The sequence below is a fragment of the Scyliorhinus torazame genome, chromosome 17, assembly GCF_047496885.1.
Source record: "Scyliorhinus torazame isolate Kashiwa2021f chromosome 17, sScyTor2.1, whole genome shotgun sequence".
NCBI lineage: Eukaryota > Metazoa > Chordata > Chondrichthyes > Carcharhiniformes > Scyliorhinidae > Scyliorhinus > Scyliorhinus torazame.
In genome coordinates this window covers 124,552,633-124,577,081 of record NC_092723.1, presented here as the reverse complement: position 1 = coordinate 124,577,081, position 24,449 = coordinate 124,552,633, and the positions used below count along the sequence as shown (strand labels likewise).

The following is a 24,449-nucleotide window of genomic DNA, read 5'->3' as shown; positions in this document are numbered from 1 at the left end:
AACACCCGCCTTTGCTTCAGATCCCGTGATACCCATGCCTAACAAAAATCCAAATATCTCTTTTGAAAGCTCAAATTGTCCACTACCTTTTGGAGCTGGTGCAATGTGTGGAGAGACTTCAGAAGGTGGAAATAGGGGAGAAAGGGACACAAACCAGGACAACAGTAGTCATGTGATAGTTGACAATCAGTGCTTAACATTCACATTTACTGACTTGAAACATTCAAGAAGAAGTTGTTCAAAAGATGTACAAGACCTCTCCTTTGTCTCCTCCATGTCCAGCAGACGTTTGGTAGAAATGATCAAAAAATAAAACACAGCCCACAACCAGTTAGTAAAAAATGATCACAATCACATGAAGTGGAAGCACGCATGAGGCGATTTGTTTGCTTCAGCAGACTATGCTTGCTTGCCTGAGCAAATGGAGAATTAATATTCTTCCACTTGCAATTATTTTGAGAGATTTTTCAAAAGGCAAGCTAAAGAAAAACACTTAATGGCAAAATCAATGCATAAATTCTGTGCACCCATTCCCTATGACCTCCAAATCCTGGAGCTAAATGGGGACCGATTCGGCAATCCTATTTTTGGGGAGTGAAGACAATGCCAAAATCTGGTTAGCGGTTCTTGAGCTGGTTCATCTGAAAATTGGTTGAGACTAGTACAAAGGGAGATTTATGACAGGGGATGCATGGGAAACCTCAGCTGCTTCCCAAAGAGGTAACTTCAAATGAGTCACCGGGCAGTCTGACAGCCAGCTGGCTCAAATGTCCAATACAGGTCAGTCCGATGATTGATTGGCCAGTTGTGAAACTTCATTGTTCTGAACCAAATCTGATAGACATATTATACTTGGCTGCTGTTTTACCCACCATGCACCAGGGTGTTGGCAGTGTGAGACACTTTTAGCTGAGAGTGACAAATAGATCCAATTTATTTGTGAGCAAAACAAAACAGTGAAATTTTCAACACACTGTGCGGTGTCCCAAGAAGCACTCCGCTCTAACTTATGACTCTGCCAAGTTCGACATGTTTATGAGCTGGGAGGTAGCCCAGTAATTGCTGCAAAGAATACTGGACCCCTATTTAGTGGGCTCAAGTTCAAGTCCCTGACTTGAGTACCTTGTTAACTTAATTCTCTTCAGTGGCTCGATTTCATTTGATCTAAGGCCCCCCCTCCCCACCCCCCATAATTGTCACATCTTTTGAAGAATTATGAAAGTAAAGGAATTGCCGCTTCCTTGCTCCACTTGACACCCAAATGTTTACTACAAATACATTGAGGCCGATTCCTCAGCCCCAGTTGCTGGCGCACAAACCGCGTTATGGCCAGAGACTCCAGCGAGAGGGCCATAACGCCAATTGAGCAGGCAAGAACTCATTTTGAGATTCACCCCGCCCTCGGCTGACGACGTAATTGTCATGATATGCAGACATGCACAGAATGAGATACAGACAGGCAGCTAATGAACACAGAGAACAGGACATAACCTATCAGCAGACAGAACACTTGGGGATGGTTTCCCACTATAAAAGGCACGAGGCACTCGCACTCCGCTTCTTTCCACTGGGGACATCTACAGAGTGAGTCCGGTGTACATATCACGTAACACCTACAGCATGTGGCTAAGAGCTAGTCTGGTTCAGTCAGACAGAGTGATGCACGATCAATGACCACTAAAGCGAGGTTGTAGTCCAACTGAAGGCTTTAATAAGCTAGATGTTTCCCCCAGCAGCTCAGGTACAGAATGAAGGCTGTTGGGGCAGCACGGGTTCTTATACCCCGCCTATCAGGGCGGAGTTATCATACATTTTAACCAATAGAAAGCATACAGTTTCCACCAATGGTGCTTTAGCCTATCAGGTACCGTAATACCTATAATACCACACAGAGTAATCACACTTAGGTTAGCAGAGAGTCGAACTGTGCTAACTGTGTGACAGGTTCAATAAATCAAATTGAACTAACTTCAAGGTCTGGAGTATATTTCAGTTATCGCTGCATCCAGTTGCAGCCCGTGTTATCTCAGTGTGCTTAACACGACAGTAATCTGGTTCACACCCTCTGTGGGCATGAACCAAATTATCATATTTAAATTTAAATATGCAGAATCAACTTTAACCTGAATTCACCCGGTTCCTTTGCGCCGGCTGGAATCACTGTTAGTCTCCATTTGATGTGATGACCACGCCGAAGGGCTCGGAAACAATTGAAACCCTCAGGTGGTCAGGGACATGGCTGGAAAGTGCATTGGCACTGCCCCCTCGGGCACACTGGCAGTGCAAAGGAAAGGGGCCTGAATGAGGGGTGTTATGGGCCAGGGTTTAGAGAACCCCAAAGTGTATCATGGAGTACACCTGACCCACAACTTTTAATAGATTGTGGTATGGGGAGCACACGGCCCACTCTACAGGTGTGGTACAGCAGAAAATCTAAAAGTATTTTTTAAAGCAAAACAATGTTTATTCTATGAACTCAAGTTAACCTTTTTAAAACATACAGTGAACATCTGAGCAACCATCAATTCAAATACAACCCCCAAAGAATACACTAAGTAATCCTTAATAAATTCCCAAACAACATCCAGAAGACAAAAGACCCTTTTAACACAGAGATCAGGTTTAAATTCTCTAATGAGAGCAGTTATCCCTTTGAAATCACCCAAATGAATATTCTTTAGCTTGTAGAGAGATCCATGTACATCTGCTGGCTTTCACTGCAGCATTTCTCTCTGAAAACGAAACTAAAACTTCACTCTATAGCAGCCTGCTCAAAAACGAAAGTAAAGCAGATAGACAGCCCAGCTCCACCCACTCTCTGACATCACTGCAGTAATAAACACCCATTTCTTAAAGGTACACCCACTACAGTTATTCTATAAAAACACCCATTTCTTAAAGGTACTCTGGGGGTGTTTGTTGGCCCCATAGAGCGGTGTCTCTCACTTGGGAATGGGAGGGGGGGGGGGGCTGATGGAGGGGGTGTGTGCTGTTCTGTAGAATTATCTTAAGATCAGGACGCCCTATGAGGAGCCGGACCTGCCGGCATCTTCAGTTCCTGCACACCTCTTTCACGGCGCAAATCACTCCAAGAAACCACAATTTCAGCCTCCTGCCTGCTCTATTAAATATATTTTACTTTCCATCCTTTCAACCACATGATCAACTCATTTCTAAATGATCTCAGATCTATTTAGGACCAAGGAATGTGGTATTAATGTTCTTATGAGGAATGCTAGGGAAGGATCAACTCCTCAGGGTACAGCTTGCTCTTAAAGTGTTAATTTAATGTTTAGATTCTCTACCTCACCGAAAGTGTTGATGTATTGTTTAAACTCAGTGGCAGGGATTTTCTGGTCCCGCCAGCAGCAGGAACCATTGCGGATCAGACAGGAAGATTTGGAGATTGACCAAATTTGACTTTGGGCGGGAATTGTGTTCCAACTCTATCTCATCTCTGTGTATGCTTGCATGATGTTTAGGCTTGCACAAGTCAATGCATGTCTACCTGATTGACAAAGCTTGGCAGCACACCAAATGTTCTCTTTTACAAAAAAAACCAAATTATTTGAATTGTACAACACCGATGAAAGATCTGGATTAAAGTTTAACAGGCTTGATCCATCAGCTTAAGCAGTTGAGTGCTCCTGTCCAGTCATGGGGTCAGCCCCAGGGCACAGACACTCAGGCTCTCTTAACTGTGAACCTGATCTGAGTTTAGTCAACGCTCAGCTGAGCTGCCAAATACAGCAGCATTTCAAAACTCCAGGCCGATATCCCAACCTCGGGAGGAAAAGGGAAATTGGTCTTAGCGTGCCTAATTTTACTTACAACTGACTGTGAAGCAGTGTAGCAGGGTGTGGAAGAAGCTCTTGGGGCAGGGGAGGGAGTAGCTGGGTGGAAGTGAGCAGGTTGTCATGGAAGCCGCTTGCTAGGTGGAGGAGATTGTAATTAAAATATAAACCCCAATATGGTTCTGTGGTCTCACCCAGTGTGAGACCAAACCATAAAGGCCAGAGAATCAGTAATGCTTCAGATCTCTGTGTCCCTTGGCTCGGTTGATGGAGAAAGAAATCATCCAAATTCTCATCCTCTTTGTGCTAATCCCTCCATGGCATGGTCACTCCCTATCTCTATAACCTCTTCCAGCTCGAAAATGTCTGTGCTCTTCTAATCCTGGTCTGATGCTATCATGTTTCCACCGGTGGTCTTAAGCTACCTAGGTCCTCTGCTCTGGAATTCCCATCCCGAGCCTCTCCGCTTCTCTCCCTGTCTCTCCTCCTTTAAGATCCTCCTTAAAGTCTACCTTTGACTAAACTTTTGATCATCAGCGCTAATATCACCTCATGAGACTGTGCATCAAAAGGTTTACATTTAAAAATATGAATTGGTTGCAGGAAACCCTTCAGGGGCACCCAGAAGCATAGTCCCTTTGGGGAGAGGGACATGTCTACGCCCTTGGCACTCCCCCCCCCGGCACTGCCCCCAGCACAGCTGTGCCTGGAGGTAGTGTTAAGGGGGCCCATCTGGGGAGCTCCAGTGGGCGATTTCTCTTATGTGTGTTTGTGGGGGTGGGGGCTTCCCCTTATCCATGGCAGAGTGGGGGGGGGGGGGTACTTCGAATAGCGCAGATCTCTGTGGGGCCGGCAGTTCCAGCTCTATCAGGCCTCGCCCCGCTCTGCCAGTGTGACGGCGTCAGAGATGACTACCGCATATCTTACTGCAAGTTTTGCATTATCTAGCAAGATATGTTGCTTGTGCAGCTGGGGAGCTGCACGCCGGTTTTCTCGCCAGGGCCCGCACTTCGAGAAAATTTCGGACAATTTTGCCCGTGATGTTTTATTGTGTGACACGTGTTATATGAATACAAGCTGTTGTTGGCCCTACACAGTAACTATCTAGTGACCCCTGTAGGGAAAGCTGATGGAACCTTGTTCAATTGTGGTTCCTTCCACAGTGAAATAGCCTGCTAAGGCTCACACGTGAAGAATATTCACTTGTATATGTCACCCGAGGATAGTCAGCTTGAATTTGCAATTTCAGGAGCACTAAAAAGCAATGGAAATCCAAAAAAGAGAAAACTTCCAAAGCTAATTCTTCAATACCACAACTGGCACAGTGTGAGTTGATTTGCAAAATGACACCTGGGATTGTGCCAGCTTCTCTTCTAAAACAAGTACTTAAGTGGATGTTCAATGAAGGACAAGATATTTTGGAAGAAACTGCAAGGAAAAGAAAGTAAGTTGAGGTTTCGCAATGAGATTTGAAGCAAGATAAATCTTCACATAAAATTAGGCCATGGTTCCACCCACATCCTTGTAACTTCAAGATACCTCAAGGCTTTCTCACACTATTAAAGTGGTTTTAACAGGGTAAGGTTTGATTTTGACACGATAAAGCAACAGAAGTAGAAAGATAGTATTTGCATTTCTATGGTCTGTCTCATGTGATCATGGCATCCCAAAGTGATTTACAATCAACAAATTACTTTTGAATTGTAGTCATTCCTACTTTTGGAGGTCATTGTTTATAATAATTTGTATTTCTGTACATGCTACATGCACAGTGGGCTGAATCCTTCGTTTTGCGATGCCGGAAATACGAATCGTGATCGGGCGAAGAATTGCGCAAAATTAAAATATCAAAGTTTGCACCCGGCACCAATTCCGACACTATGCTCTGGTCCCTCACTGGTGACATCATTGAAGTTTGTGCCCCTTGCCGGCAGATCCATGAAAAACCTCCATTTGCATGAATTTAAATTTAATTAGCAGCTCAGACACAGTGGGCTGGATTCTCCGAAATCCCGGCCAAGTGTTGGCGCCGGTGTCAAAACCGGCGCGAGTGACGCCCCCACAGCCAGAATGGCGAGGTCCCGCCAGGTAGGACCACACGCGAACGATGCCGGCGGGACTCGGCGGGCACTCAGCCTGTCGAGCGCAGAGAATCACCGCGGGGGCCGCTTTCAACGGCCCCTGACCGGCGCGATTGCCGCCACCGGCAGTGGAGTGGCGTGGCAGGATTCGCGCGCGCCCCCCCCCAGGCGATTCTCCGACCCGGCGCGGGCTCGGAGAATCCCATCCAGTATGTTTCTGCCTTCCGCGATGCTCCATCCCTCTGAGATGGCGGTCTTGTGGTTGTGAATTACTACAAGTATTGACAAGCGGGGCCTGGGCACCATGGCTGGGGACGGGGAGTGGAAGGCTAAAAAACCCTCAAACATTGTCAGACTTGCTGGGAGCGGGCTGCCCGGGCCAGGGGCAGTAGTAGTGGGGGGTGGAGGTGGCTTGGCGCCAAGTCCATTGTTGCAATCTGTCTTTTAAACATACCCCTTTTGTGCTCCTTATAGGGCCCTGGCTGGTCACTCTGCATGAGTGCTTTAAATGCTCAGAAGCCTCTGGTCATCTGGGAGCTCACCCAGGCCGCCCCACTGGACACCCTCATACCTCAGCTTTTTCATCAAGAGGATGGGAGTGGCCAAGCTCAATCAGGGGCCCACCGGGTGTTGGCACTCCTCAGAAGCGCTGCCCAACTGCAGAGGAAGCAACAAGAGGACACTTGCACCATGGCTTAGAAGCCCTCCCTGGTCCCATTCGGCCCATCGAATCTGCACCAATCCACTTAAGTCCTCACTTTCACCCTATCCCCGTAACCCAATGACCCCTCCTAACCCTTTTGGACACTAAGGGCTATTTACCATGGTCAATCCACCTAATCTGCACATCTTTGGACTGTGGGAGGAAACCGGAGCACCTGGAGAAAACCCACGCAGACACGGGGAGAACGTGCAGACTCCGCACAGACAGTGACCCAGCGGGGAATCGAACCTGGGAACCTGGCGCTGTGAAGCCACAGTACTAGCCACTGTGCTACCTTGCTGCCGTGCACATGGCATGTGCACGCATGGATTTCCACTTGGGGGCTGTGAAGTGCTCCTAGAACTGACAATGCCAATTTACTATTGGCAAATAGCCTTCAGCTGTGTGGCCAGAGACTGCTCACAGTCAGCGGGAGTTAAGTGACCTTCACCATATTACTACAGACAGGGCTCTGCCATGGGGGTGTTCAGTGGGCCAACGGGCAGCAGTTACTGTTGCCCCTCTTATGGGTATTGACGGTCCAGGAATGGCCCTTAGGACCTGCGGGCACCAGGCCCCTTGCCTCCCATCTCAGAGGCAACCTCCGACAGATGGCACCCATTCCCCCCGACCAGGCCTACCTCCCCAACCCCCCCTAGCATTGGGGCAGCTGCTCCAGAGCCTCAGGGACGCATGCCCAACTTCGAAGATGGCTCCTCGCCTCCTCCAATCCCCTGACCAGCCATTTTGCCAGCTTCCCATTGTTAAATAGTTGTGCTGAATGGCGCCCTCGTGACCTCCCACTGGGGAGCCGTCGTAGATCTCGGGAGGCCATTACATACGGCATCCGTCCTGTTAATGATATGGAGATTGCCCTCAATTGGTGTCAATTGGAACCTCACCACATCGAGGCGGGTTCCCAAACTTGCCAACGGGTGCAGGTCAGTTAGATGGGAAATCGATCCGCTCCTGAAGTGGATTTCGATCTCTCCCGAGATCTAACCAGCTCGCACGGTTCCGCGCTGGGCGCCACACAGAAATTAGATGGTGTCCCCCCACTCTGCATGGGTTTCTTCCAGGTGCTCCCTCCGGTTTCCTCCCACAGTCCAAAGATGTGCAGGTTCGGTGGATTGGTCATGCTAAATTTTCCCTTATTGTCCAAAGATTAGATGGAGCTATGGGGATGGGGATGGCGGAGTGGGCCTGGGTAGGGTGCTCTTTCAGAGGGTCGGTGGATCAGAACATCCCAGGGATCTGGCACTCAGAACCCTGGGCTCTACAGAGCCCCAGGTTGATGGTCCATGGTGAAGGGCTTCAACTGCATGGTGCAGGCACTAGTGGGAATCTATAAGTGTCAGCGACAGAGAACAGTTGGGCTACTGGATCTCACTGCAGCTGCCTCTCTATCCCATGGAGGAGCCATGGGGCCCTGGACTCCCGAATGGAATCAGGAGCACAGCCTGGGACCTTCTGCCCAGGAGACCCTGGTGGTGTCCAGCCCATCTGACACCCCCATCACTGTGAGCGACACACCTCCAGTTCTGCAACACACATGCAGCCCGAAAGTAGGCCCGACCCTCAAGGACCAGGCCCTCTGGGGACATCTGTCATGGTGATCTCAGGCAACAGTGCGTGTAGTCTGCAGGTCGCCTCACCTCAGCTGTGGTCCTGGGGATATACCTACATGTAAGTGGGAGGGTGAGGAGCAGTAAGAAACAATAGGCACCCCATGGACATGGATGACCCCAGGCACTCAGAGATAAGTCACCATTGTACTCTTGCACTTGTATTAAAAATCTCTTTGTTCACCCATACAGATCCTCCACAATGTCATGTCATGCCGCTATGCTCCGCAAACCCCCGTGCAAACGCGGCACTTCATCCCTGTGCAGTGTGAGAATGGCAGCGCAATGTCTCCCCCACCACCCATACTGATGATGCAGTAAAGCTGTGCCACTCCTGGCACCGGCCCCCCAGGCCCCCCCGCCTAAACCCCCAATCATGGAAGGTTCACCCCCACGGCCCCCCCCCCCCCCCACCACCATCAGCGCTCAGGCCTCTCATGTCTGTCAGTATTCTCTAGTTAAGAGGATGCCAAGGTCTGAAAACGTGTCAAGAGTCTGTCCACCACATCAGTAGAGAAACCTCCCTGACCTCGGAGGAAGCAGTAGCTGCTGAGATGTGTCGTTCAGCTTCTCTGGGTCCCTGGATCACCCCGTTCAGTGGCCGGTCGCACTCAGCTCTTAGTCAGGCAGGAGTCAGCCACATCGCTGAGGATAAGGAGTGTTGCTCTGTCCTCACTTTAACTCATCATCATTCTCTTGCAGCAATTGGCCAATCGCTTTAGCGTCCTTACTATAAATGTAGTCACCATCACAAGGACCTCACGCATGCTTCACAGGTATCTGGCACCACCAGCCACCTCCTGAGTTGGTACCCTTTATCCCCGAGGAACCATCCCTCCAGCTGCTGTTCTCTTACAAAAACCGCTGGGATCTGCGATAGATGAACTATTATGGATGCTCTGTGGGAAATGGGCACACATCTGCAATAATGTGCATTGCGTGATCATAGATGATCTGGACATTGAGGGAATGGTATCCCTTGTGGTTCACAAGTGGTGCCCCATGTCGCCATGGGGAATGCAGAGCCACGTGGGTGAAGTCAATGACACCCTGTACCTGGGGCATGCCTGCTATGCGGGCGAGGCCCATGGTCATGGCGTCTTGGATCGCCTGGTCCCAGTCCAAGTTGAGACTCTCAACAAAGAGGCTCATGTGTCAACACGTGCAGTGGTCACCAAGTTGGTCTACATGTGAGCCTTCGCAAATAATGATTCTCCCTTATGCACTTGTGTCGGCTGATTGGGAAATGATGTACAGATCACGCCATGAAATTAACTCCTGGCATAGAAGCTCAGAGCAGCAGTGACTTTCAGGGGCACAGGCTATAGGTAACCTCCCAGTCCATGTGGTGCAAACGCCTGCATCACCTGGCAAAGATGGTCCACCAACCTCCTGGACAGATGCAATCTTCTCCGGTATTGGAACTCTGATATTTGGAGGTAGGAAGTTGTGAGGTGGTATACCTGTGGCCGGTAGGGTCTCCTCCGAAGCTCCACATCTATGGTCCTACTCCGGGAAGATCAATGTGCCCTTCCTCCCCTCCTCTGCATGGCACTGGTCCTGGCATGTCGATGTTGCTGCTCGATAGCAATCAAAAGAATTGCCAACTCGACTGTCTCCATGGTTCTCTACAATCAAAAACGGAAAGTTAGAGAACATCAATGTGAGCAATGAGTCTTGACAATGGCTTGATCCACAGCTCTCGCAGAATTTGGGACATCTCTCCATGCCCACCCCTCTCTGTAAGTGCCTTTCCATTGAGCCTCACTCCGTCTCCTGTCATACAATCGCCACGTCCCCACAGTTGCCCCTATCAACTCCACTTAAATGAAATGCTTCGACCCTTGAGATACTCAGCGGGCCCCATGATTCCCCCAAGAGTGGTGAGTGAGGGCAGCTGAGTGCATTCCATGGACCTGTGTTATAATCTCATGGGGGAGTGAGACGCTGCCATCCGTCATCTCCTGAATGGGATGCCATACAAGTGCCTTCACCACAATGCCTTGCCACATCTGTTACCCCTCACTTACTTAGCAGCGAGCATTAGCCTTAACAATTGGATGCCAATCAATGGCACACTCATGCATTGCAATGCTGACGCAATTGGCACAATTGACTGACACACCTGATGCTTGTGGAGACTGGAATTTGCAATTAACTTCACCCTTAGCAGGCAACGTCATTCCGCTACATGGGCTGTGAATTAAACAAGCCTTCCAACTATTCCGTGACAGCCTGGCCTCCATAACCAGTGGGCTTGACCTTCCAGACGTCTCATGTCCTCTGGTTTCACAGTACTGCCTGCTTGTGGGTCTTCATTCTGACTGCATTCATCCTTCCACCGTGTGAGGGTCTTCAGCCCTCATGGGACTGGGGACCACCCCTTGTCAGAGTACCCCATTCTGCCCATGCACCCTGGCATTTCACGGATCCCCACCCAGGGACCTCACAGTCGCACTCTGTGCTGACTCTATGGATTCACCTGCTCCCACCCACTTTCCAGCTTTGAGTAATCCCTCAGCGGTGATATCACCACAAGCTCAGCAACGAGGCCACAGGATGTACTGCTAGCAAAACAACAGCCAGACTCCTATAAAGCTAGAGGATCACAGACAGAAGGGGTGCTAAGGCCTGCAAGTGATCCCAAGACCTGAGATGCTGATACTGTGAACCCCCCACCTCAGCCACGGGTTTCACTTTTCTGGATTCCCCACGTACTCTCCGCCGACCCCACTGCGACTGGTACCATTGATGGTAATGGCAACCTGGACTTTCACCTCCGATATCCCCTTTGGAGGGGAGGTAGCCAGGTTTGTGCCTTGAGATCTTGAGACAGCTGTTGTAAATCACCCTGCCAAGATGTCAAATCGGCACACAATGAATATTCATGGCGGGGGGTGTAAGGCTCGGTGGGGGGGGGGGGGGGGGGGGGGGGGGCTCTAATAAGATGAAGCAAGGCGCAATTTAACGGAAAGGTTTCTCAGTGTCATTTCAGGTGGGTTTTGCCGGGAGTTTCACCCTGGCATGTTCCCCACTGCTATCTAATCGGCACTTTTTTGGACCATGGGGAGTTTCTCCCCGGTTAGCCCACACTTAGAATTCTTTTCATCACTGGGGAGCTGGGGCAGCACGGCGGTACAGTGGTTAGCATTGCTGCCTCACGGCACCGAGGTCCCAGGTTCGATCCCGGCTCTGGGTCACTGTCCGTGTGGAGTTTGCACATTCTCCCCGTGTCTGCGTGGGTTTCGCCTCCACAGCCCAAAGATGTGCAGGTTAGGTGGATTGGCCACACTAAATTGCCCCTTAATTGGAAAAAATGAATTGGGTACTCTTAAATTTTTATTTTTAAAAAATCACTGGGGAGCTGAACTCACTGCCCAGACAGGGTCCTCAGTGATCAGGCCACCATTTTGAAAGGGTGCCCAAATTTCTAAGTGAGTTTAAGGGTCCCCCAAGAGCCCCCACAAGGGCAATGTCACCCCAGGGCATAATCCCACACCCGCCCAAGTGAGGAAACCCTTTTCAGGCCTTCCCACACCCACATAAGGGCCCCCCTTCCAGGACCCAGATCCTTCACACCCATCCTCCCAATCTTCTGGAGGCCCCTTCCTACCTGCCTATTCGACCCCCCTTCAGGCCCTAACCCTTGGCAGTGTCACCTGACACCTTGGCAGTGAAAGGGTGGCAGTGCCAAGATGCCCAGGTGCCAGATGGCGAGCCAGGGTGCCACCCTATCCTGTCCCTGACCACCCAGGGGCCTGGGAGACTCTCCAGGCGCCATTCCGCTGGGTCCATGTGTGTGTGGACCAGTACTAATTGGCCCCGGCTGGGGTCTCCTTCGGGAGGTCAATAGATGCCAAGAGCTGGTTAGATCCGGCGTCAGTACGGTTGCGTGGGTAACCGTGCAATACTGGGTCCCACCAATTGTGACACTGCAGCCGTTGGGGATCCTGTGGGAGGCCTCTCCCACTCTCCCGGCATTTACCGGCCCCATCCCACCCCGGCAGGACCCAGCTGGTAGATTGTGCCCGCTGAATTAAGATGAAGTTCCCGACCTTCTGTGGTGGGATTCTCGGTTTGTCACCGGTGATGGGCCTGGAAAATCGGCAAACGCAATCTCGCTGGCGAGATATGTGTTTCCCAATTTGCGCTTACATCGCCATTCTCGCTGATGCTTAACCGGCTTAAAATCAACCACTTCCTTTCACTACCCAATGTATAGCTTGAGTTTGACAGGATATTTTTTCCAATTGGGTGCCTGTTGGCTATTTGGCCCAAATCCAGTTGGTTGTCAGGGATTCAGAAAGCCCTCCCATAAGCAAGCCCAGTGTTTTCACAAGTTAGAAATCGAGGGACTGCCAACACATTCTGCAGGGAATATGCTGTACAGATCCTGCCTAATGTCCCCTTAGGGTTGCGAAATGGGAAGACCACAAGGAAGCATTCTAACATTTATTTTGAGCACTACCTTAACAAATACAAAGTTTAGCTGGACTTCACAACAAGCAACTTGTGTCACTGTCTGTGAAGAAACCAGATAGACCCCATGAAGAAAGCAACTGGAAAATGACAGAGTGCAGTGCAGTACTATATACAAAAGTATTTGGAACATTTACTCCAATTCCACAATGAATATAAAACCTTTCCATCATGACTTTGAATGGGCTCAACACAAGTAAGACTCAACCCCCCACCCCATTTTGGAGTGACTCTGCAGAAAGCCAATTTTAACCAGAGTTTAACTCATTAAAGCCTTGTGTATTTTTATAGAATATTAAAGCAAGGCAAGGCGATGCAATTTAACTGAGCCCTAATGTTTGTCTGTCTGGTAAGATGTGGCACATCAGTTCCATATAAGGCAAGTTCCTCATCTTGGTCAGGCCCTCAGGAGTTAGGAAATGAAAATGAAAATCGCTTATTGTCACAAGTAGGCTTCAAATGAAGTTACTGTGAAAAGCCCCTAATCGCCACATTCCAGTGCCTGTTCGGTGAAGGCTGGTACGGGAATTGAACCGTGCTGCTGGCCTGCCTTGGTCTCCTTTCAAAGCCAGCGATTTAGCCCTGTGCTGAACCAGCCCTTGCTGAGTAGAGGCTCGATGCTTCCTCACAGGGGTGTGGGGTATAAAATGATGACAGGAAAAATTATTGTATCTCTTTAACGGCCAAGTGTTGACAGGCTCTGGCAAAGTGCAACCAACAGACCCAAGTCATACCACTGTCTCTGCAATGTATTCTGTTTCGTGATGAAAAAAGCTTGGGAATGCAGGAGATTGTATTTCAAAGTTGGAGCAAGTCTTCTGAACATTTGATGTTGAAAAGGACGACCCTCATGCTAATGGGGCTGGATCTTCAGAGCGGTGGGAGCAAGTGGCGGTGTTCACATTGTAAGCTTGTTGGGCTGCGAGGAAACATTTCTGCTCCTGCTTCTGGGTCCCACACTTCTTGTCTCACTTATCCGTTGGCTTTCCTGATCCAGGGAAACCCCAACCGACATGGGTTAACGATAAGAATGTTGTTAAAATGGAGGCACTCAGTCTCCTTGAAGAATTTTCCCAACTTGCCCACATCATGCGAGCACATTGGTCCATGCCCGAGTGGGGGGCTGGCAACTTTGAGGCAGGCTGGAAGATTTTTTTGAAAAATGTTCACTCCTTCAGTCCACACGCATCCATTTTTATGGGTCGAAATTATTCTCTGGCGTTTAAAACGTTCCCGTGGCTGACCCAAGAACCTTTTAAACTTGGCTTTGTAGCAGGTACAGTGTTTGCCTGAAATAAAAGCAATTTGAGGTAGTATCTTGGGAGGCTGCTACAAAGTTCTTGGCATTAATGCTTCACTTTATTACTATTATTTTGAGAGTTTCGCCGCCACTTTCATATTGATGCCCATCCAAAACCACTTTGCATCGATACTGAAGTGGAAGAATCACAGAGTTAAGAACTAAATTACCTCTGGTGGACTCAAAGTAAGAGAAACTAATTACTATCTACTGTCCAGTTCTCATCATCAATCTATCCAGAACTAGTGGATGCCAGTGAAGCTCTTCAGGCAGAAAAACACTTTGGACACAGGAAATTAGAGGGGTCATTTTGAGATCAGCGAGATTGCTATTGATTCAGTTACAACATTTAACAGAAGTGAAATTTTGTGGAGGTGGACAATAGACCATGAGGCCCATTTGTAAACTGTCACCCAAAGTCTAAATTGTACTAAAAAGGTCAAAAGGCAATGGACACACACAGTAGAAGGTGTATGTTCAGTGTGCACACTCGACACACATAGACTGGAATGGATTGCCACTTAATGGAAGTTAGGGCTCACTGTTCTCTAGCTCCCAGCTCCGTCCCTCCCTCTGACAAGTCTCAGGTGGCTGGAACACAGGTTGTTCGCAACCTTGGTGTCATATGTGACACCAGAGTTTCCGACCAGATAATTGTGCCGTCCTACATCTATCCACTTCAGTATCACCTGACTTTACCCCTGCCTCAATACATCTATTGGGAAACCCTCATCTATGTCTTCGTCACCTACAGACTTGAACACATTGTCATGCGCTATCCGCCACCGGCCTCCCACATTCTACTCTCTGGGCGTGATTCTCCCAAAAAAGTTCAAAAGTAATTTGTGGTGGGGTTTTCAGGGAGATTCCTGCCGGCTGTGCCGGCGAGTTCCCCACTGCTTTTCAATGACACTTGGTCACTTTTTTGGGCCCTGGGGAGTTTCTCACCGGTTTAGACCACACTTTTTTTTAAGCACGGAGGAGCTGAACTCAGAGATCAGGGGCGAAATTCTCCGGAAACGGCGTGATGTCCGCCGACTGGCGCCCAAAACGGCGCAAATCAGACGGGCACCGCGCCGCCCCAAAGGTGCGGAATGCTCCGCATCTTTGGGGGCCGAGGCCCAACCTTGAGGGGCTAGGTCGGCGCCGGATGAATTTACGCCCCACCAGCTGGCGGGAAAGGCCTTTGGTGCCCCGCCAGCTGGCGCGGAAATGACATCTCCGGGCGGCGCACGCGCGGGAGCGTCAGCGGCCGCTCACGGCATCCCCGCGCATGCGCAGTGGAGGGAGTCTCTTCTGCCTCCGTCATGGTGGAGACCGTGGCGGAGGCGAAAGGGAAAGAGTGCCCCCACGGCACAGGCCCGCCCGCGGATCGATGGGCCCTGATCGCGGGCCAGGCCACCGTGGGGGCACCCCCCGGGGCCAGATCGCCCCGCGCCCCCCCAGGACCCCGGAGCCCGCCCGTGCCGCCTTGTCCCGCCGGTAAGGTAGGTGGTTTAATTTACGCCGGCGGGACAGGCATTTTAGCGGCAGGACTTCGGCCCATCCGGGCTGAAGAATCGCGCGGGAGGGGGGCCCGCCAACCGGCGCGATTCCCGCCCCCGCCGAATATCCGGTGCCGGAGACTTCGGCAACCGGGGGGGGCGGGATTCACGCCTGGCCCCGGCGATTCTCCGACCCGGCGGGGGGGGGTCGGAGAATCTCGCCCCTGGCCACCATTTTGAAAGGGTGTCCCGATCTCAGTGAACATTTGGGTCCCCCACACTTCCCACGCAGGGGCAATGTCACCCCCCACACACATGGGCTCTACCACACACCCCAAGTGAGGTCACCCCGCTATGGGGCCCTGGACTGCCCAAACAACCTTTCAGCAGCCCCTCCCTTCCAGGACCTGAACCCGGCATCCCCCCGCCCCCCAAATAAGGAAGCCCCTACTTACCTGTCTGCACTCCATCAACCATCAAACCCGCTCTCCACCCTTATGTAGTGGGCATGGCCCCCCTCACCCCCTGGCAGTGCCAGGGTGGCAATGCCAAGGTGCCAGCTGGACAGTGCCGAGGTGCCCACATTCCAGGGGGACGGCTAGGGAGCCACCCTGCACTTACCCTGACCACCCTGGGGTCTCCAATGGTCCACGTTTGTGTGAACCAGCACTGATCGGTGCCTGGTTGCAGCCTCCCTAGGGAGGTCAGAGAATCAAGGGAGGCTGGTGTATCACGGGCAGGTAGGTCGTAAGCAAGTTTACGACCTACCTCCATGAGTGTCATTTGGTCCCATTCATTTTGGGCCGAGTTCCGACTCCGACGTCTCGCAGGACTTCAGTGAATCACGCCTGTCCAAATCCTGCTGAAGCAACTTTGCATCCTTTGCAAGGCGCGGTGGTTGTCGCCAGGTCCGCAGGAGACCTCCTCCGAGATTCTCCGGCCGTGCTATGCTCTCGTTTGAGTGCAATGCGGCAAGAGAATCGCCCCCTCAGTAATTTTGAGGTCAGCCAAAATTCCACTGCTTGCCGCTCTATTTGCATCATCTCCCATTCACTTCCTACCCCTGTGTCTGCTGACCAACCGACCTTCCTATTCAAGCACCATCTTGACTTTTGAATTCATATCCTTGTTTGCAAATCCCTCCATGGCCTTGTCCCTCCCTACCTCTATAATTTCTCCAGCTCCATAACCCTCCCAGATATCTGCACTCCTCTAGCTCTGGTCTCTGGAGCATCCCTGATTTTAATTACTCGACCACTGATGGCTGTGCCTTCAGCTGCCTCTCAGAGCAGATTAATGGGTAAAGTTAAAGCGCATGGGTTTGCGGGTAGTGTCTTGAGATGAATAGAAGCAAAGAGTTGAAATAAATGGGTCTTTTTCCGATTGGCAGGCATTGACTAGTGGGGTACCACAGGGATCTGTGCGAGGATCCCAACTGTTCACATTATATATTAATGATTTGGACAAGGAACTAAAAGTATTATCTCCAAATTTGCAAATGGCATAACATTGGGTGGGAGGGTGAGCTGTGAGGAGGATGTAGAGATGCTTCAGTGGGATTTGGACAGGCTGAGTGAGTGGGCATATGCATGGCAGATGCAGTTTCACGTGGATAAATGTGAGGTTATCCATTTTGGTAGCAAAAATAGAAAGGCAGATTATTATTTGAATAGGTGTAAACCGAAAGAGGTGTGCAGTGATCTCTGTGTATCAATATACATGATCAATATATGTAATGCTAGTACAGGCAATTGAACACTAGGGGCTGGATTCTCCACCCCACTGCCCCACATTTCTGCCTCGACCCGCCGGCGGATGGTCAATGGGGTTTCCCATTGTGGGGCAGCCCCACGCCGTCTGGAAACCTCCGCGCGCCGGCAAAACAGAGAATCACACCAGCGAAGAATGCCGCCCTACATGTCTCACTATCAGGACCTATATTAATCGCTTTCCCGCTCTTTCTGAAGGAGTGCAGAGAAAACAGACATAGGAAAGCTAGAGAGAGAAGTTATTAGTTATCAAAGCATTGTATTGTATAATTTAATTAGTTACCTCTACAATTGTTTCTTTGTGTTACTAGTTGAGTATGAAGTAAAACAAACTCACAATATTTATTTATATTACTCAATAAATTAGTTTATCTTTACAAGAAGACTACTGCTTATTTCAACAACTCGGCTGGTTCAAAAGAGTAATATATATTTTACACAAAATAATAGAACAAGGCGGATACTCAGCAAGATCGTGGTGTTCTCGTGCATCTGTCGCTGCAAGTCATCGCACAGGTAAGCAGTAAAGAAGGCAAATGGTATGTTGGCTTTCATAACCAGAGGATACGAGTATAGGAATATGTATGTTTTACTACAATTGTACAGGGCATTGGTGAGATGAGGCCACATCTGGAGTATTGTGTACAGTTTTGGTGTCCTTATCGGAGGAAAGATGTTCTTGCTATGGAGGGAGTGCAGCAAAGATTTACCAGGCTGATTCCTGGGATGGCGGGACCATCAGAAGAGGAGAGGCTAAGTCGGTTAGAATTATTTTCATTGGAGTTCTGAAGAATGAGAGGGGATCTCATAGAAACTTACAAAATGCTAACAGGATTAGACAGGGTAGATTCAGAAAGAATGTTCCCGATGGTGGGGGAGTCTTTCTTCATAAGATCTTCCCTCCATACCAGGCAACATTCTGGTAAATCTCCTCTGCACCCTTTCCAATGCTTCCACATCCTTCCTATAATGCGGCGACCAGAATTGCACACAATACTCCAATTGTTGCCGCACCAGAGTTTTGTACAGCTGCAACATGACCTCATGGCTCCGAAACTCAATCCCTCTCCCAAAAAAAGCTAACACACCGTACGCCTTCTTAACAACCCTCTCAATCTGGGTGGCAACTTTCAGGGATCTATGTACATGGACACCGAGATCTCTCTGCTCATCCACACTGCCAAGAATCTTACCATTAGCCCAGTACTCGGTCTTCCTGTTATTCTTCCAAAATGAAGCACCTCCCATTTTTCTGCATTAAACTCCATTTGCCACCTCTCAGCCCAGCGCTGCAGCTTATCTATGTCCCTCTGTAACTTGTAACATCCTTCCGCGCTGTCCACAACTCCATCGACTTTAGTGTAATCTTCAAATTTACTCACCCATCCTTCTACGCTCTCCCCCAGGTCATTTATAAAAATGACAAACAGCAGTGGCCCCAAAACAGATCCTTGTGGTACACCACTAGTAACTGGACTCCAGTCAGAACATTTCCCATCAACCACCTCCCTTTATCTTCTTCCAGCCAGCCAATTTCTGATCCAAACTGCTAAATCACCCTGAATCCCATGCCTCCGTATTTCCTGCAATAGCCGACAGTGGGGAACCCCATCAAACGCTTTACTGAAATCCATACACCACATCAACTGCGTTACCCTCACCCACCTGTTTGGTCACCTTCTCAAAGAACTCAATAAGGTTTGTGAGGCACGACCTACCCTTCACAAAACCGTGTTGACTATCTCTAATCAAATTATTCCTTTCCAGATGATTATACATCCTATCTCTTATAAACCTTTCCAAGATTTTGCCCACAACAGAAGTAAGGCTCACTGGTCTATAGTTACCGGGGTTGTCTCTACTCCCCTTCTTGAACAAGGAGACAACATTTGCTATCCTCTAGTCTTCTGGCACTATTCCTGTAGACAAAGATGATTTAAAGATCAAAGCCAAAGGCTCAGCAATCTCCTCCCTAGCTTCCCAGAGAATCCTAGGATAAATCCCAGCCGGCCCAGGGGACTTATCTATTTTCACACTTTCCAGAATTGCTAACACCTCCTCCTTATGAACCTCAAGCCCTTCTAGTCTAGTAGTCTGAATCTCAGTATTCTCCTCGACAACATTGTCTTTTTCCTGTGTGAATATTGACGAAAAATATTCATTTAGCACCTCTCCTATCTCCTCGGACTCCAAGCACAACTTCCCACTACTGTCCTTGACTGACCCTACTCTTACCTTAGTCATTCTTTTATTCCTGACATATCTATAGAAAGCTTTAGGGTTATCCTTGATCCTACCTGCCAAAGACTTCTCATGTCCCCTCCTGGCTCTTCTTAGCTCTCTCTTTAGGTCCTGCCTAGCTAACTTGTAACTCTCGAGCGCCCTAACTGAACCTTCATGTCTCATCTTTACATAAGCCTCCTTCTTCCTCTTGACAAGTGTTTCGACTGCTTTAGTAAACCACGGTTCCCTTGCTCGACCACTTCCTCCCTGCCTGACAGGTACATACTTATCAAGGACACGCATTAGTACATTAAGTGCGCTATATAAGTATAAATTGTTGTCTGAGACATTCAACTGAGACCACACTCCAGCTGCCTGCGTCAGTGAATTCAGTGCATGCGAAAGGTACCACAAAGAAACGGAAGAATAGCACACTGTTCTTCCAATATCCAGGCCAAGATTCCTCCTTCAATTAACAGCATCAAGTTTGGGGTCATTAATGACAAGACCAGGGAGGTTTGTTAGCACCCCGGGCAAATTGAATTTCAGGGCCCGGTAGAGTTTTTTGCCATTTTTATAATTACTTCAAAATGACAAAAAAAAACCAGCAAAACTACAAATATCACAATGCCGAATTTATTACAGATAATTGAGAAAATTACCTTAAATGAAACTTTAAAACTTTTACAAATTTTACTTGTGACAATAAAATGGAAGGACAAAGAGAACTGAAATTAATACCATGTTCAAATAAATAAAAAAAAACAATCAAAGCCAATTCAAACGCAACACCAGACACGCTCTTACATTATCCTTACCATTTTCTTCTTTTACTGGGCGACAATGGTTCGGTATTTATTATTTGCAAGAATGAAACGCTTAAATGGCAAAGAGGAAAATGGTGGTTGATCAGAAAATATAGATCGCAAAAATATCTACAACCCGCCAGCCTTACTCACCATGCGGCCTGTAACACCACGAGCACCACTGGTTTTAGCATTATGCAGCCAGCAACAATACTAACTATATGAATACCACTTACGTAGAAAATATCGTAGATAATTACGTGTCTTTGCTTCCCCACGCTCACATGACAGGTTAAGGCAATATTAAGCATACTACTACTAATAATAATAATCGTTTATTGTCACAAGTATGATGTTATTGTGAAAAGTCCCTAGTCGCTACATTCTGGCGCCTTTTCGGGTAAGCCGGTACGGGAATTGAACCCACGCTGCTGGCCTTGTTCTGCATTACAAATCAGCTGCCTAGCCCACTGAGCTAAACCAGCCCATATTGGCTAAAATGAAGTTAAATAGCATTAATTAAGATTGTAATGCAGTATCATGTACCTTAAATAATTCAATTTTTAATTTATTATCTTTTTTTTTTCTCTATCCATCTTTTGGCGCCCCTCAGCACATTGATGGCCACCCAATTAGCTGGGCTACAAGCCACTCCTGACCAAGACCATTTATGGAATGTTGCTGATGACAGAATGGTGGCTGCTTGGCTTGGCGGCAATCAATAAACTTGGTGAAAAGTGCTTTGAGACATTGCTATACGAAGGGTTTAATATGAATACAAATACATTTGAATACATATACTAGTGCAGAAATAGTTGAGTGACATGAAACAATTCTTTCCCTCATGGCAGTGCAACATTAAACCTCCACATAGCGCTGTCTCTTTAATTCTGTTCGCCAGCACAAGTTCCTTCTCTGAGGGAAATAGACGTATAATTTATGCCTATTCCTTGGTCCAGAATGCAAGATGTCGGAGAGCATTTATGCACTGCTTAATGCATTCACCAGGCGACATTGTGCCGGGCACAAAGTCCTGACGGGCTGCGCCAACTTGAACTGCCACGCTGGACCACGCCAAGGTGAGTTGAGTCCGCCTCTTTCCTGTAGTCTGGAAGGGGCTAGACTCTTGGGAGAGGACTCTTTCAAACAGCACTCCACTCTGGTGCACTGTTACCAACCTGATGCCAAAAATATGACAACACTGGCATCAATTCAGAACTAAATTGGTAATATTACAGCACCATAATGTTGCCTAGCAACAGAAGGCACAAAATAAAGAGGAACTGGGGGCCACTATTATTTCTTTCCCGAAACATAAGTGCAATTATTTTTTGATTTATTGAGGTCCTGCTCACTTACTGAAATTACTGAAAAGAGACCTATTTCCTCGTTCAATGCGTGACACAAAATGTTGAAAACTCTAGGTGACTATAATAAAGAAAGTGGTGACTGAACACAATTGTAAGTCACTGAGTACGCAGCAAGATGCAAGAAATTGACCAGAAATACCAACGCAGTAGCGTTTCTTCAGTCCAGATACATGATACAGCATCTCTTGTTCTACAAGTGATGATTAAACTCTGGTGTTCAAAATTCTACACACATGAGTTCCAGTGGAAAGCGATATCAAGGAGAGGGATTTACAATCAAAAGAAAATTGATGGGTGGTGTTATATTCAATAAATGCTCAAGTTGGTGTGGCAATGTCATGGCTGCTTTTGCTTCAGGCTCTCCGGAACATTCCCTCTGGACACAAAATAATAATACTGGGGCTTAGAGGATTAACTTACAAGGACAGGTTGCATTAAATTGGCTTGTGCTCTGCCAACTTGGGATTTGACTGGGATCATCGCAGTGGAGACCAATCCTGTCCTCGTCCAACGTCCGCACATGCCAAGAGTCTAGCGAGAGCCATGATGTTGGCTATTTTTATTGGCTCCTCTGGGCAGGAAAACAGGTGGATGGACCCATAAAGTGCCATTTGCGGCAAGCCCACCATCTGCCCGTATGCCTCCACCCCGATTTTCTGAACGGCAAGGGAGACGTCAGGTGGGCTGCCCACCCAGGGCTTAGACCCAGTTGGACAGTAAATGCTCAATTATGGCTCTCATCCCGCCACTGCTTAGATTCAATGGGCAGCGCAAGAGGCCTGCGCACAAGTCATTTTGATTTGACCCTGTGGGCTGCTGGCCTGGCCAGTGAAAGGTCCCCATTGCCAATTGAAGGCCCTTCCCCCTCACAGTTTTCCATCTCCACCTCCACCCTTCCCACCCCCGCTGGTCCAACATTCCTGTGGGGACATTTGCCTGAGCGTATGATCCAGCCCTACCTCTAGAAAATCTATTTAATAAGCCAGAAGATCTTTGGTGTTGCATTTCACCTGATAAACAGCACCTCTGGAATTCAGTATTCCCTCAGTGCTGCACTGGAGTGTCAGTCTGGACCTTTATGTTCAAACCTCCAGAGCGGGACTTAAACCCAAAACCCTCGGCCGCAGAGACAATTGTGCTACCAGCTGAGGCGCAATCAGCACCCCTGAGCAGCATACTGTATTCTAACTGAAGAGAAACGGGAAAAAAATAGTTAAACTAGGATTGAATAAAAATCAAGGGCATCTTGCTAATTTATTGCAGCTTTATTCTGCTGCTTTTTTGCCAACATTTTAGAATGTACAATCTCTTTTTACTTCCTACAGTCAAATTGTAATTTTTTTTTTTTGCATTTGTGTAATTGTCGACACATGTATGCTTATTAAACCACGGTTTCCAGTCTTATGACTTCCGAAAATGGCTTTGTAATATGGCGGCTGACCCAGTTAGCAAGCAAAGGTCACATTATGGTTCCTCACAGTGGGAACCTAAAGGCATTCGATATCTTTGATATGCAAAAATTAAAAAAGGAACACTGAAAAGATTCACGGTAATTCGCAGTGGCTGTCAAAATGAGCACTGTCCAGATAAAGCAAAGGGAGACAGGATGGTTTAGACTACAAATGGGGGCTGATTCGGAAGTGGCTTTGGCAAGACGACCTGCAGCTTAGTATCCACAGTTGCTGAGAAAAAATGTACAACTTTGAAAGCAAAAAAAAAAGCGGCATTTAAATATCCTAACACAAAACACCACCGTTTGCCTTAATTAGAAAGTTTAGTTAAAGGTGCCGCATGAGCACGAAAGACCACACTGAGGTTGTGATGTTTTGTGACAGATTGACACAAGGGATATGGTCCATATCTGCAGCCAAGCTCTTGCCTTCGGCTGAAACTTGCTTTTTCTGGAGATATCTTTCCAGTTGAGGTAATAAATGGATGTTTATCTTGAATTATGCAAAGGGCCCCAAGGCTGTAGGAAGAGACTCTCTCAAGGATGGCAGACAGGAACTAATCAAAAGTACTTCGATGTTTCACATGGAATGAGTGACTGGAGGCAGGGAGCTCCCTGAGAAAAATGAATGCGAAGTGGGTGGGGGCGGGGGATGGTGAGGTATGCAAATCAGAGTATTCATCACCTCAGGAAATTGTGCATGTTCTGGCGACCAGCTGCATTGCTTGCTTTTCAGTTTAATCGGTTGGTGATACTATGCCGTACGAGAGGGGAAGGGGTGAAAATAGTGACTTTTCTTACTGTTCACATTTCAACAGCGACTCACTTAAAAAAAATGCTTGCTTCGAAAAACGATGACCAAGTTACAAACATCCACACCACGCTGTTATTTAGGAGGGGGAGGGGGTTGGCAGGGCCACTGCCGCTGGCATGGAGTTATCAGGCGAGTCATCAGTTTTTATTTTGGTCACTGGCAAGAACTGAGGAATGCCTGTGTGGCCGACTTCGACCTCTGTGGTGACTACTTTTCATGGTTGTTGCTGACATTGGGGCAAGGCAGAAATATTGCCTCAGTAGGGAGTTAGCTCCTTGCTGCAACTTTTATTGCATCGCCTGTGGTGGCCATGCTACTTTTGATCATGGGAGCTGACCACTACTGACCATATAACCCTGACAATAGGCGGGATTCTCCAATCTCGTCCGTGGCGGGACCCATTGCGAGCGAGAACAGAGAATTTGGCGTCCCACCCAAGACTCCATTCACTCCCAGCGGCTCCTGCAGGGAACCCCAGCCGCGAATGAGGTCGGAGGATTTCGGCACATGTCTGAATTGAGAGGGTAAAATGGCAGACACAGAAACCTTTG

At 48.4% G+C, this 24,449-nt stretch overlaps 1 long non-coding RNA gene across 1 annotated transcript in view; it reads left to right on the top strand.

Moving 5' to 3' along the window:
* The window catches only part of LOC140393573 (uncharacterized), a 55,947-nt gene extending 35,033 nt beyond the window's left edge, over nucleotides 1–20,914 (top strand). Inside the window, exons 2-3 of the long non-coding RNA XR_011935671.1 lie at nucleotides 17,686–17,751; nucleotides 20,878–20,914. This is a non-coding gene — a long non-coding RNA (uncharacterized lncRNA). The remainder of the gene's footprint in view (nucleotides 1–17,685; nucleotides 17,752–20,877) is intronic.
* The last annotated feature ends 3,535 nt before the right edge of the window (nucleotides 20,915–24,449 follow it).